At 43.8% G+C, this 12,159-nt stretch overlaps 1 protein-coding gene across 1 annotated transcript in view; it reads left to right on the forward strand.

Annotated features, from left to right (window-relative positions):
* The window catches only part of LOC144944588 (centrosomal protein of 112 kDa-like), a 219,240-nt gene that overhangs the window by 112,983 nt on the left and 94,098 nt on the right, over window positions 1-12,159 (forward strand). The window lies entirely within an intron of this gene.

Genomic DNA, 12,159 nt, shown 5'->3' on the forward strand with positions numbered 1-12,159 from the left:
CCAGTTAAATTAATGAGAGGTTGGCATATGGCAGGGAACCAAAGAACCTGGAGACATCCACGCATTTGAGGTGGCAACGCTCAGAGTTTCACACAGATGGATTGAATCTAATTCCTGTACTGGGAGTTTCATGAATGTATATATGATGCACCAATCCCCGTTTCCAGTATGCTAGATTACAGGCATCTGCCATAACATACGAGCATACACCTGGTAGTTCGAATGAGCACTTATACAGGCAGTCCTCTACTTACGATGGAGATGCGTTACGACGACCCCATCCTAAGTTGAAAATATCGTAAGTCGGAGATGGCCTAGCCTACCCAGGAGTCTTAAAGAATGGTGATAATTTAGCAAATCAGAGCAATTTACAGTACCGTACTGTATAAACTATATACTGTATGTATTTATTAATTACAATACTGTATTGCACAGTAAAATGTTAAGTAAAAAAACAAGGTAAATTCTTAGCCTACCTATATGAACTGCAATTTAATAGAAAGTTTTTTCAGGAAACAATCCTATTTGCTATAAAAACTTTTAACATGTATTGAACGTATTGTATCGTGGTAACCTTAAAATGAAATCCCTAAAGCTACGTATCATACATCCATTGGACGTATTGTAACGTATCATATTGTACTGTACTCACCAAGATTATGTCCATCGTCTGCATACTTGAACGATGTTAGGTTGTTGATGGCAATTTTGTCGTATCGCTATCGGCATCGTAACATCGAAATATCCTAGGTCGGACCATCGTAACTCGGGGACTACCTGTATTCATTCAGAAATTCATATATAAATGCATGTAAAACTATAAATATGTAATTTTACATCTAATAGTGTGTTTAAGTTCAGTAAAACAACATTAGAGGCATTACTTTTAGGACGTGAAGTACATTGCGTTTTTCGGTGATGCGCCCATCATCTTCACTGCGGGATCAATTATTTGAGCATCCTCTACTATAATAATAATGCAATTTACAACAAGCGCAATATTTCACAGACAGAAAATTTACCGTGACTGATTTATGAAGCCGAGATCAGTGCCACTGGAAAGCCAGGCGAAAGAGACTGGGTTTTTAAGTGTCTCTTGAAAGTCGATGTGGATTGCACGCTGCTGTGATATCGTGCAGCAGCGGTACTGCGATGGCCGCGTTCCAGACAGTGGAGGCTGCCGCGGAGAAACGACGCACAGCAGCGACGGGCCCGGTCCTCGGTGTAGAGAGTAGGAGGTTGTGAGTCGCGCTGCTGTTACACTCTACCATGAGCTGTAGTACAGGGAGACAGGAGAGTGAAGAGAGATACGGCGACGACCACGGAGAAATGATGCCCAGTAGCGATGGTCCTCGGTGTAGAGAGTAGGAGGTTGTGAGTCGCGCTGCTGCTACTACAGAAAGTTCTAACGTGAGCTGGAGTGCTGGGTAACAGGAGAGAAAGCCCCTTGCGTTCAGAGGCATCGATGAAATGAACGCAGGTGAAGAGTGGGGAGTCTTCGACGTAGGAATTGCACATCACAATATTGCTGTCAATGAGACAGGTGATGGGAGACATGTAGGACACACACAACAGTGGGAAACTCAACTAAAACTAAACTTTTATCTTACCAGGTAAGGCCCACTAAGCTCCATAGCTCTTTTTTTCAGAAGCGACCTGGCCACAATTGATTGCTCGACGAAATTGCTTACCACGTGGAAATGTTTCGCAGCCAAACACTCGAATTGCAGGTTCATTCTAAATGTGGTGGGAAAAACTGGAGCGCCTGGAGAAAAATCCACGCGACCACGGGGAGAACATGCAAACTCCAAATATACAGGCATCGGAGTTGGCATCGAACCCACGACCTCTTTGATACCAGGCGAGGTAGTTAACATCTCGCCACGCTGCGCCGAGTGCAGGGGGACTCCACTGATGAAGACTACCCTCTTACCAAGAAACTCCTGTCTGAGGGCAGGACGTAATCCATTTCAGGGCTGTACCACTGACACCAAAGCCAGATACCAGGAGGCCAATGAAGAAGGGGTTTTTGTTCATGGTGCCGAAGGCTGCAGTGTTATAAAGGGTATGTGTGGGCCCTGTAGATCCCAGCGGTGCTGCTATTGTGTTGGGCATGTTACTGTGTGCAAAGAAAGGGACTTCCCCAGTATAAAGGTACACTGGTGATAATGCTGGTCTCATGGCCAATAGTATTTGCACTTTTGATTGTTAAACCAATGTGCAAACAACAGAAGCTCACCATGCGCTAATTTGAAAGAATTTGCAAAATGAGACTAATTATTAGAATATGGCGAGTGCACAAGTTAATATTTTTAAATAGTTTTGGACATGAAATGTGGTGTTTAAATGCAGTGTATCCCTCTGTAGTGGCGTTAAAAACACTGCAATCTCTTTTTCCGTATAATATGAAACACCAGAGCAGTTACAATTTTTGTACAATACAACTCTTCTAAAAGGCTTTAACTACAAGGATGGTTTCATGTGTTTTCTTTTAACTGGGGAAATAATAGATATTAAAGTGAATTGCTCAGAAGAGCGGTGAAACCAAATAACGTTGCTGTGTGATGCATTGCAGACACTTCTAGGGTGCACTTGCGTTAATTATGGTGTTACATGTGATAACGAATACTTCATTAGTGTTTCAATAAGAAAGCAAATTACACATCTAGGATATCTTATGCACATTTAACTTGGCAGTTGTTCATTGTCTCGATTCACATACTTGCTGAAACATTGTGTCTGATTTTCTTGACTGTTTACCATTTAAACACATCACTTAAAAGCTAAAGAGATACGTTGATTTGTGGGTGTGTAGGTAGGTAGGTGGTGGGTGGATGGATGGGAAGATAGTTTTTTCAGACAGATGGGTAATTAGGCAGGTATATTTGTAGGCAGACATGCAGGTCGGTTGGCAGATAGGTGGGTATCTTTGTTGATAAGGAGGTACAAATGTAGAAAATATGTATGGTGTGTTAGTAGCTATGTAAATATTACCTGAGAAGATGCATCTTTAAATTTGTAAGAGGCATTTGAGGCATGTCTATTGCAAAGGTCACAGGGATATCTTCGAATATTAATAATTATTCCACTTGTTTACCCAGGAACGTCTCACCGAGCCTCATAACTTTTTCAGGAGGGTCATGCCAAGTTTTCGCAGTAGCGGTCGATTCGGCTGCTGTGTATAGTCCCAATTGAGTAATTTGCAGGTAATTTTTGAGCACTAGGAGGTTTTGGCCAATGCCATTTACAAATACGTATTTATTTTCTCTATAGGAGGATACCAGGGAAGCTGGAGAAACCAATGCAGAACAAGGAGAGATCTAATCTCCAAACACAGAAAGACGAAAAAAACCATGATTTCGTTATATTATCATCAGATAATTTTATTACGTGGCCTACGGCAAAAGGGAGAGAACACGCCCAAGACAATGTCCAGTGTACAGGTACGCAGTGGAATGTCACATTTAAGGAATGTGAGAGATGGCGATATCTTGGGAAAGCCTTCATCCAACAGCGGATTTATCATGGCTTATGATGATAATATTGCGTATATATGGCTATGTTATATTTTTGTAGCCAAGCAGATATATCCATTTTCAGTATTGTTGGTTGTAAATGTTAACCTTTTCATAATGAAATAGTTCGCTGTAGCGTCACCAGATACAATTCACAAATGTATGAAAAACATAGACTGATCTTCTCTTATTTGTATAGAGAGACATGTGGTATTAATTTACTGTATGCACGATACTTACATTTACTGTCTCGTGAATCTACCCAGCCCAGTGGCACGATGGTTGGATCTCTTAAATAACAAAATTCACAGTGGTCGACTCAGCCAATCATCTTCCCTTGGTCAATAAAACGAAGTACCCCGGTTTTTGGTGCCAGAAAGATGTGTCACTACTTGAGCATATTGGCCCAAGACAGAGGAAAGTGGAAAGAAATTACGAAATGTGCAGTGGACGCCTACGGGCTATCTGCCCATGGATCGTGATGATGATGATGACCCCTTTGTGGGATGTCACCTGTGGTCACTCTTTGGAAAGACAGACCCCTATCATGAGAATGTGTAATTTCCACCAATGGCACATAGTAGCGACCAGTGGACACGAGTGTCAACCAATTGCTCGCTTAATCAGGGAGGCACTTTGATTTGCTTTTGTTATATATATTTTTAAGTTATGGGGGTTATAAAAAAAAGTTTTAAAAATCCCTTTTTCATTTTAGAACTGCGGCAGGCTTATATTCCCATTTTAAAGTGGAAGAATGGAGTTTGTCCTACATCTTACGGTCGGCGGTAATCCCCCTGCGATGTGCCTGGCGTCCTTTGCCAACCTGTTGAGCCTGGTCAGGTGGGCTGTGCTTTACACATCATCCTGCAAAGTCTGTTTGAGCAGCGATAGCATAATCCCTAACCCACACACCTCGGAGTGAGCTTTATTTTGCTTATCCTTTCACCTGTGATGTTATGCCATTGTTCACTATTTTTCGAGTAATAATGTTTTGCTTATTTATCCAGGAAAGCCACACTGAGTTACAGGACGCTTTTTCATGGGGGTCATGCTACATTTTTATTTTATTCCGAGATTTTTTCAGGCAATTAATGAGTGTTTATACAAGTGGGATTTAACCAGAGCACCCTTAGAAAACACATGCAGGCGAGGGGAGGGGCAACACTGATAGCGATTTGTCCCCTTGCTGTTCTGCTTTCTCCTGGCAAGCCTCGGTATAGGACCTCCTTGACGCCCACTGGAAGGGGGTTTCACAACATTTGTGTGATCCACCCATCTTCGCCTCCACCGTGCTGGATTACAGGCATACATAACCATCACCGCCCATCCCTGAACTGTGTGATGTTTCTTTATTTACTGAAGAAAAAAAAAAATAGTGATTATTTCAAATGTAAGTTTTCTGCCCACAAGAAAAAAATGCTTTGCTACTGAAAAGAGAAAACTGTTTTCCCCAGTTAGTTTTCACGTGTAGGTTCAGCACATTATTTCGAGGTGCCAGAGAGAGAGAGAGTCTGTGTTCATCGTTTAAAAAGTTTCAAAGCATTTCAACGTGAAAAGATGGCGAGCTCGGAAGAAACGAAACAGACATATTTGGAAACACTTGCGATGACCTTTGGGTTTTAAAAAAAAAATACTTTTAGGTCAGGCGGCTCGCTGAGATCCTGGGTCTGAATCCAGGCAGCCACCCGTAAATAATCTAGGATCGCAGATGTAGCGAGTTGATGGCCTCAGCCCGTTCACCATTGTCGAGATTATTTTTATATTTTTTAAACAAATATTATGCAGGCATTTCCCCCCCCCCCCCACTTAAGTCAGCATACCATTGCTCTAAAGACTAATCTTTGTAAATGTGATTGACATTGAGTGAACATTCTTCACAGAACGTGAAGGAGCTCCATCTGACAATGACTTGGAGAGGACTTTTCAAGTAACAGAAGTAGTTTGTAGTGTCATCTCGCAGGGCCCTGCCACAGCAAGATGCGATGCAGCATTTGCTGAATAGTTCTAGAATGACATTTATTCATCTCCTGATGCATCTGCAAATGCACAAATTGGATATAGCATGATAATTTTAAAAAACATCTCAATAAAACCACAATTCTTAAGACAGACACGTCAGAATCAGAATATGTATTAATAACAATCACAAGCAATACAAAAACATGATGTGGCTTGGAGTGACAGAATTTCAGAGACCAATTTACAAAATATTATTGACCAAATTAATTAAAGAATAACGGCTAAAATGGGGAATCAGTCATGATAAAATTAAAACTGGATTCTAGATTTGAAGCTTTTGTGACTGCAAGGATTCATACTCTCATTTTGTACCTACGTGACTCTACCGCTAAAACTGGATCTTTAAGACTGATTGCACGGACACAGAAACACCACATTATGTCCAGCAGACAAAATACATGTACTTGTGGTTTGAGAACCTGACACTATACGTCTGTGCTTAAACAAGCAATGGGGGTCTAGATTTGAAGCTTTCGTGACTGCAAGGATTCATACTCTTAGGTTTTTTCGGTAAAGTCACGAGGTAAATTTTTTTAATAAAATGATAATAATAAATGAAAATAACTAAAATACATCACGACGTTTCGGAAACAACACAAGTCTTCGTCTTCAGGTGGGACCGTCACAGCCAAATTTCCCAGCGTTTAACAGTGCTGCTATTTTTTGGTTTTGGAAGCCAACATCGGCCGTAATTCTTGCGGAGGTGTATCACCTGTACCTTCCCTTCTAGCCCCGCCCACCTTCTCTTCTAGCCCCGCCCACCTTCCCTTCTAGCCCCGCCCACTCCCCCCCCCCTCCCACCCAGTCTCTGACTGCCACATTTAGATAAGCCCCTCCCCTTAACCAGTATATAAGATCTTGTATCTTGGATTTCTCTTCACTTGATACAGTAAATTTGGCTGTGACGGTCCCACCTGAAGACGGAGACTTGTGTTGCCTCCGAAACGTCGTGATTTAATTTAGTTATTTTCATTGATTATTTTATTATTTTATTATTATTTTTTTACCTACGTAACTTTACCGAAAAAACCTAAGAGTAAGCAAAGGGGTGGCACTCATCAAAAGGGGGGGGGGCACTCTATTGAGAGGCAGTGGTGGACATTCCACTTCACAGTGGTGGCGGCTAATATACGATGGCCCCTTCCAAACTTCCACGAAGTTCTCCTTATTTTGTTTAACACGTAGGCTTTCGCGACCAATATTATCCATAATACAGGTTTTTTTTTAGTTAGATCATCACTTCAATATAAATGTGTCGTTAAACCTGCCATCACCCGACACAGCCAATTTGTAAGGTTTGTCACGTAAAAAAAACCATGGCAATTCGTTACTAGTACAGCACACCGGTGTACTATTCTTATTGTATTTACCCAGGGGAGATGATAGGTGGAGTCTGATCAACCAGGATTTTAACTTTCCAGCCTTGTGGTTGTGTACTTTAACCACAGTACCACCATACTGGAATACCACCTTTATCAATCATAGCACGTATATAGCTTTGATTTGCAAAGGTAAGCTCAGTTCAACACGTAGGCTTTCACGACCAATCTCATCCATAATAGTTTTTTTGGGTTAGATCGCGTAAATATATAAATATGTCGTTAAAACCCGCCACCACCCGACACAGCCAACTAGTAAGGGCTGTCACGTAAACAGAACGTGGCCAATTCGTCACTAGTACAGCACTAATGTAGTGTATAGTGTAGTGTATAGTAGTGCAGTGTATAGTGTAGTGTATAGTAGTGCAGTGTACAGTGTAGTGTATAGTGTAGTGTATAGTGTAGTATACAAGTACAGCACACCGGTGTGTTGGAGAGCCAAGCCACAACATTTACAAACTGAGTACGACGTTTCGCCAGTAATTACAACCAGCTTCATCAGGCGACCGCCAGATTTGTGGAGAAGTCTACCTGCTTCATTCCTTATACAGAGGCGTAGATGTGGTGACCACATTTCTGTGCTCTTGCGCAAAGTGGGGGGGGGATTAATGAGTCAACATACATTATGCATGCGCATTATGCGAGCCCTTTGATCTTGTCCTTCCTATGTGTATTAAAATAACCGTACCAAAGGTAATCCCTATTGAAGTGTGGTGCCCTTTCTAGGCATGCATTTAAACAATGTAGTAGCTAGTTTTGAACTACGACTGGCCAAGACTAATTAGCGGATCTATCGAAATTGAAAGAAATAAAAATAGCTACCACCTTAGTGCTGCGTGGAAGCGAATCATCAAATAATACATTGTTTAAATGCATGCCTATCAAGGGCACCATACTTCAATGCGCATGCATAATGTACGTAGACTCATTTTGAGCGCACAAGTGTTGCCATCACATCTACGTCTCTATAAGGAACGAAACAGGTGGACTTCTCCACAAATCTAGCTGTTGCCTGATGAAGCTAGTTGTAATTACTGGCGAAACGTCATACTCAGATTGTAAATGTTGTGGCTTGGCTCTCCAACACACCGGTGTGGTGCTGTACTAGTATAATACACTATAAACTACACTATACACTACACTGGTGTGCTGTACTAGTGTAGGGGTGTTAGAGAGAGAGCCGTTATGCATGGCAGCTTATGGGAAACAAACACAGTGGGCGGGGCTACGTGAGTGCACGGGGGGGGTGCTCTCAACGACGTCCGCACGAGGCAGCCCGGGGCCCCACCCCTCAGCGGCGGTGGAGTATAAAGGGGGATGTGTCAGAGGGCTCGGGGCAGAATGTTAAAGCTAAACCAGTGAAGACCGAAGATCGTCTAGCTAGAGCCCTGGACTCCCCTGGGACGCCGCCCTTGTCAGGGCCGCGCAGGACCGAGCCAGCGGCGTGGTCCCGAGAACCAGAGCTAGTGCTCTGGGACTCCGGGTACCGTAGCCCGACTTACCAGTGTCGGGCCAGACAGCCTCCCCTAGCCCGTTAGTGGAGGACTAGGAGGTAGGTCAGAGATAGCTAGCAGTGTATTCCCAGCTAGCCGGGTGAGGGGGCCGATACCCCCTCTAGTATTGTATGTCCACAGTTGTGACTACTTGTACGGAATAAATACGTGTGCCTCACCAACGGTGTCCAAGAGTCATCAACGGTACTTCACTAGTTACGAATTGGCCACGTTCTGTTTAAGTTACAACCCTTACTAGTTGGCTGTGTCGGGTGGCGGCGGTTTTTAACAACACATTTATATATTAACGCGATCTAACACAAAAAATACCTCTTATGAAAGTTAAGCTCATTTGCAAACTAATAGGTTTCCGGGTCTGTGCTTGTGAGACCATTGTCTCGTTGTTGTATTTATCTCAATAAAGTGCACGCACTCTTAACCATCCCAGCGCACAAACATGCTGACGTTCCAAGCACCGCCTACACAACTCCGTGAAGTCATTCATTTTGACGATTTCCACTCTTCTATTTTGCCGTTGAATGTGGCCTCAGCAATGTGATCACAGGTGGCTGGTCCTATTTGGCAGACTTTGCCACACCACACTTAGTGAATGTAACATTTTCACCGCTGGCTAAAGGCTGACAACAAAAAATGTATTGCCTCCCCCATTACTAATTTGCGCAAGGAGACGCTTGGACTTTATTGAAACGTTTTGTGGCTTTAACTTTGTTTTGCTTTACTTTGAAGAGGCGTACATTTTTTGTCTTGGTCCATGGAGATCAGTTCTTGCTCTAATATGTGGATTTCCAGCCCCTGTAGGGACCACTTTGAAAATGTATCCACTTCGGTCAATTTTGACCAGGCCAGAGATTGTGTCAATCTGTAATGGGATTTTTTTTTCCGGGTCGCTGCAGTTAATGCTTGTAATCCCTGAGAAGGGTGATTGGGGATCGTGGATTGGCATCTGGGACCAAAGTGAATTCGCTCGAGATGTAAATTCATACCAGATAATCTTGTGCGCCTGGAACTTTTTTCAAACCTTGAAACTGTTCCCTTAGCCTTTTCCATGAATCCTTGGGATCCCGAAAGGATTTAAGGAAAACACAATGACAAATGACACTCCACATGTTTAAAGAAACCACCGTGAAAATAGTTTCATTCATTTAATCAATTTATATTTCACGGCGAAAAAACACACACGGAAAACAATAGATGTGACGTGCACAACTGCAATTAGATTTTAAAGAAGCACACCAGACTTTCTACTCGATACAATATTGGTTAAGCCTTGCAGATCTCCTTTACAGAGGCGGCAAAGTTTAGTGCTGACCGTAAATTGTACACGTGTTTTTCAGGTGCTCATGCAGCAATCTTGCTTGAGCTTTTTGGCACACACTGCCTGGGCTTGATGGTCAAAAAGTTAAATGCCAAAAAAACATACTTATCTCATTCGAGTGTCGTTTAAATGAGCTAGTCCTTGGAGGAGAGTTGGGGGATGGAAAAATATAACCCTGCAGCCCAAACTTGGCACAACTTTTGTTTTGGGGCGGGGGGGGGACCTTACTTTAAAGATGTTGTCGCAATGCCTGCGATGTGATTTTTCTTTTTTGCCGTGAGTGGAGATAGCGGAGGTTTAAAGAAGTGATGTGAGAAATCGTGACTCACTCGCGCTGCTGTACGGAGGCGGCCGCCACAGATGTTTTGAGCCTGGCGCAGCCCTGAACGTCTCATGGCCACGGCCCCCTTGGCGAGCCCTCGTGGTCTGCCTCTCGTTTTTGGAATTCTTCTCTTTTTTTTCTCTCTTCATCAAAAGGAAATCAAACTTTTTGAAGTCGCTTGGTTGCTGACGGCCCATGTGTGCAAACGTCGTCTCTGCAGATAGTTCCAAACGCATGTTGGAAACCCGCTCGCTCGCGGATTCGCCCCCCTGCATTTGATGCAGAGTAACAAGAGACAAAGATCATTGGTGAATTTAATTTTAAAAATATTTTTTCAAATTTGTTGCCAGAATGTTGTGGAAATCTTCATGCTTTTACCTGCCCACAGTGGCACACTCTTGTGATTACTGTCACAGGCTCTTTGATGTTTGCTTGTCATTAGAAGGTGAGCTTTTCTTAAAACACTGCAACACCATTACCGGGCGGAGGCTGTGAGAAGTGACCCGTTAACCCCCCCCGTGCAAGCTGACCTTCCGTGGCTCATCGGTGAGAGCATTGACTGCCACCGGGCTATCCCGTTCACCCATCGTCTCATCGATCGCTGCATTCCGGCCGTACTCGCAATGGGCTTCGTTACCACCGACGTAAACAAAAAAAAGTACTATTTTTTAAGCGGTACGTTACGACAATTTTTTTGTCCGATTGAACAAACTTGCGGCAGAGGATAATTTGGCGTTTGCTTTACGGCAGAGTTTGAAGAACCCAGGAAGAAGGGAGACGCGTGTTATTTCCCGGCGTTCCTACCCCACGCACTCACGAGTAGGAGCCACGCGACAGCATCGACGGCATCTACAGCGGCAGCAGCAGATGTGCATTAGCTTGCGGCAGACCATCCCGGAGAAACGAGGGAGGAACAAAAAGGAATCTGCCGAGGTCTCCCTCCATCCGCTGCCGACCCAGGGTGACCCGCAGTTGTTTGAAGCGGGCACGTGTCTGAGCTGGAATCTGAAAGCTGAGCCGGCCTGGACGGGGTCTGCGGCGTTTCAGCGGCGATCCGATACGGCGAGCCTGCCTCGACATCACAGAGCCGCGCTGCAGCTGTGTGTCTGTCTGTGTCTCTGCCGATCACTTTGTCCTTGGGAAATGCGCCTGTGTTTTATGTCAGCGCCGTTTTATGTCCCACAAAGGAAGTAAGTACATCAATAAATAAATAGGTTCAAAAAAGTAAATGCAGGAGCCCAACAATGGTGTTTGTAAAATGGGGACGACAACAGCGCGTTCTGAGCAGTGGTTTTCAGGCCAAAGGGCGGTGCTTCAGTGTTGGGTCACTTGACAGACAGGCAGGGAATTGTATCTCATTTATATATTTATTATTTAAAAGACTGTAGGTCAAGAGGATAGGAATGTTGTTGCTTCTAAACGAGCACAGTGTATGCGACACTACAATCATGCTCGCAATTGCTATCCACCATTTCTAAATGCAAAGAGGTTAAGTTAGTGCAAGTACAATATAATCCTCTTTCATGTGCACGTCTTTGATCAGCCCTGCCAGTTACAGAGACGCTCTAAACGCCCTTCGCATCCTCATTATGTCTAGTGCATATGTACACACGCACGTGTGCGCGCACACACACACATTTAATAGTAACCACCTATCTGGGCCATTCTCTCGGACATGTGGGCCTCATTTGAGGTTCCCTTTAGGTGGTTTAGATACTGCGCATGCTGCATTCTCATCTCATGAGTATGGATCCCATAGCAGCTGCTCTAGCGCTCACGACACAAACTTGCCCAGATGGATTTGGAACTCGTGCTTGTGTGGTCGTTAGAGTGCTCGACTTGCAATCGTTTGTGTTGTGAGTTCAAATCCTGGTCAGGGTTTGATTGAGCTCAGGATTCTTCCAACGTGGAATTTCCACCACTCACTGAGGGCCATCAAACAGACATGATCTCCATCCCACGTTTATTCAATAAGGGTGTGGAGGCTTTGGCTCTGATTTGATTTGATGGGGTGTATACGGTGAGTGGGATGCTGCCACGGTGTAATGGGTTAGCAGCCTACGCTGGATTTGCAAATCCAGACATTGTGCGTTCG

This window comes from Lampetra fluviatilis, chromosome 35 (assembly GCF_964198595.1).
Source record: "Lampetra fluviatilis chromosome 35, kcLamFluv1.1, whole genome shotgun sequence".
Lineage (NCBI taxonomy): Eukaryota > Metazoa > Chordata > Hyperoartia > Petromyzontiformes > Petromyzontidae > Lampetra > Lampetra fluviatilis.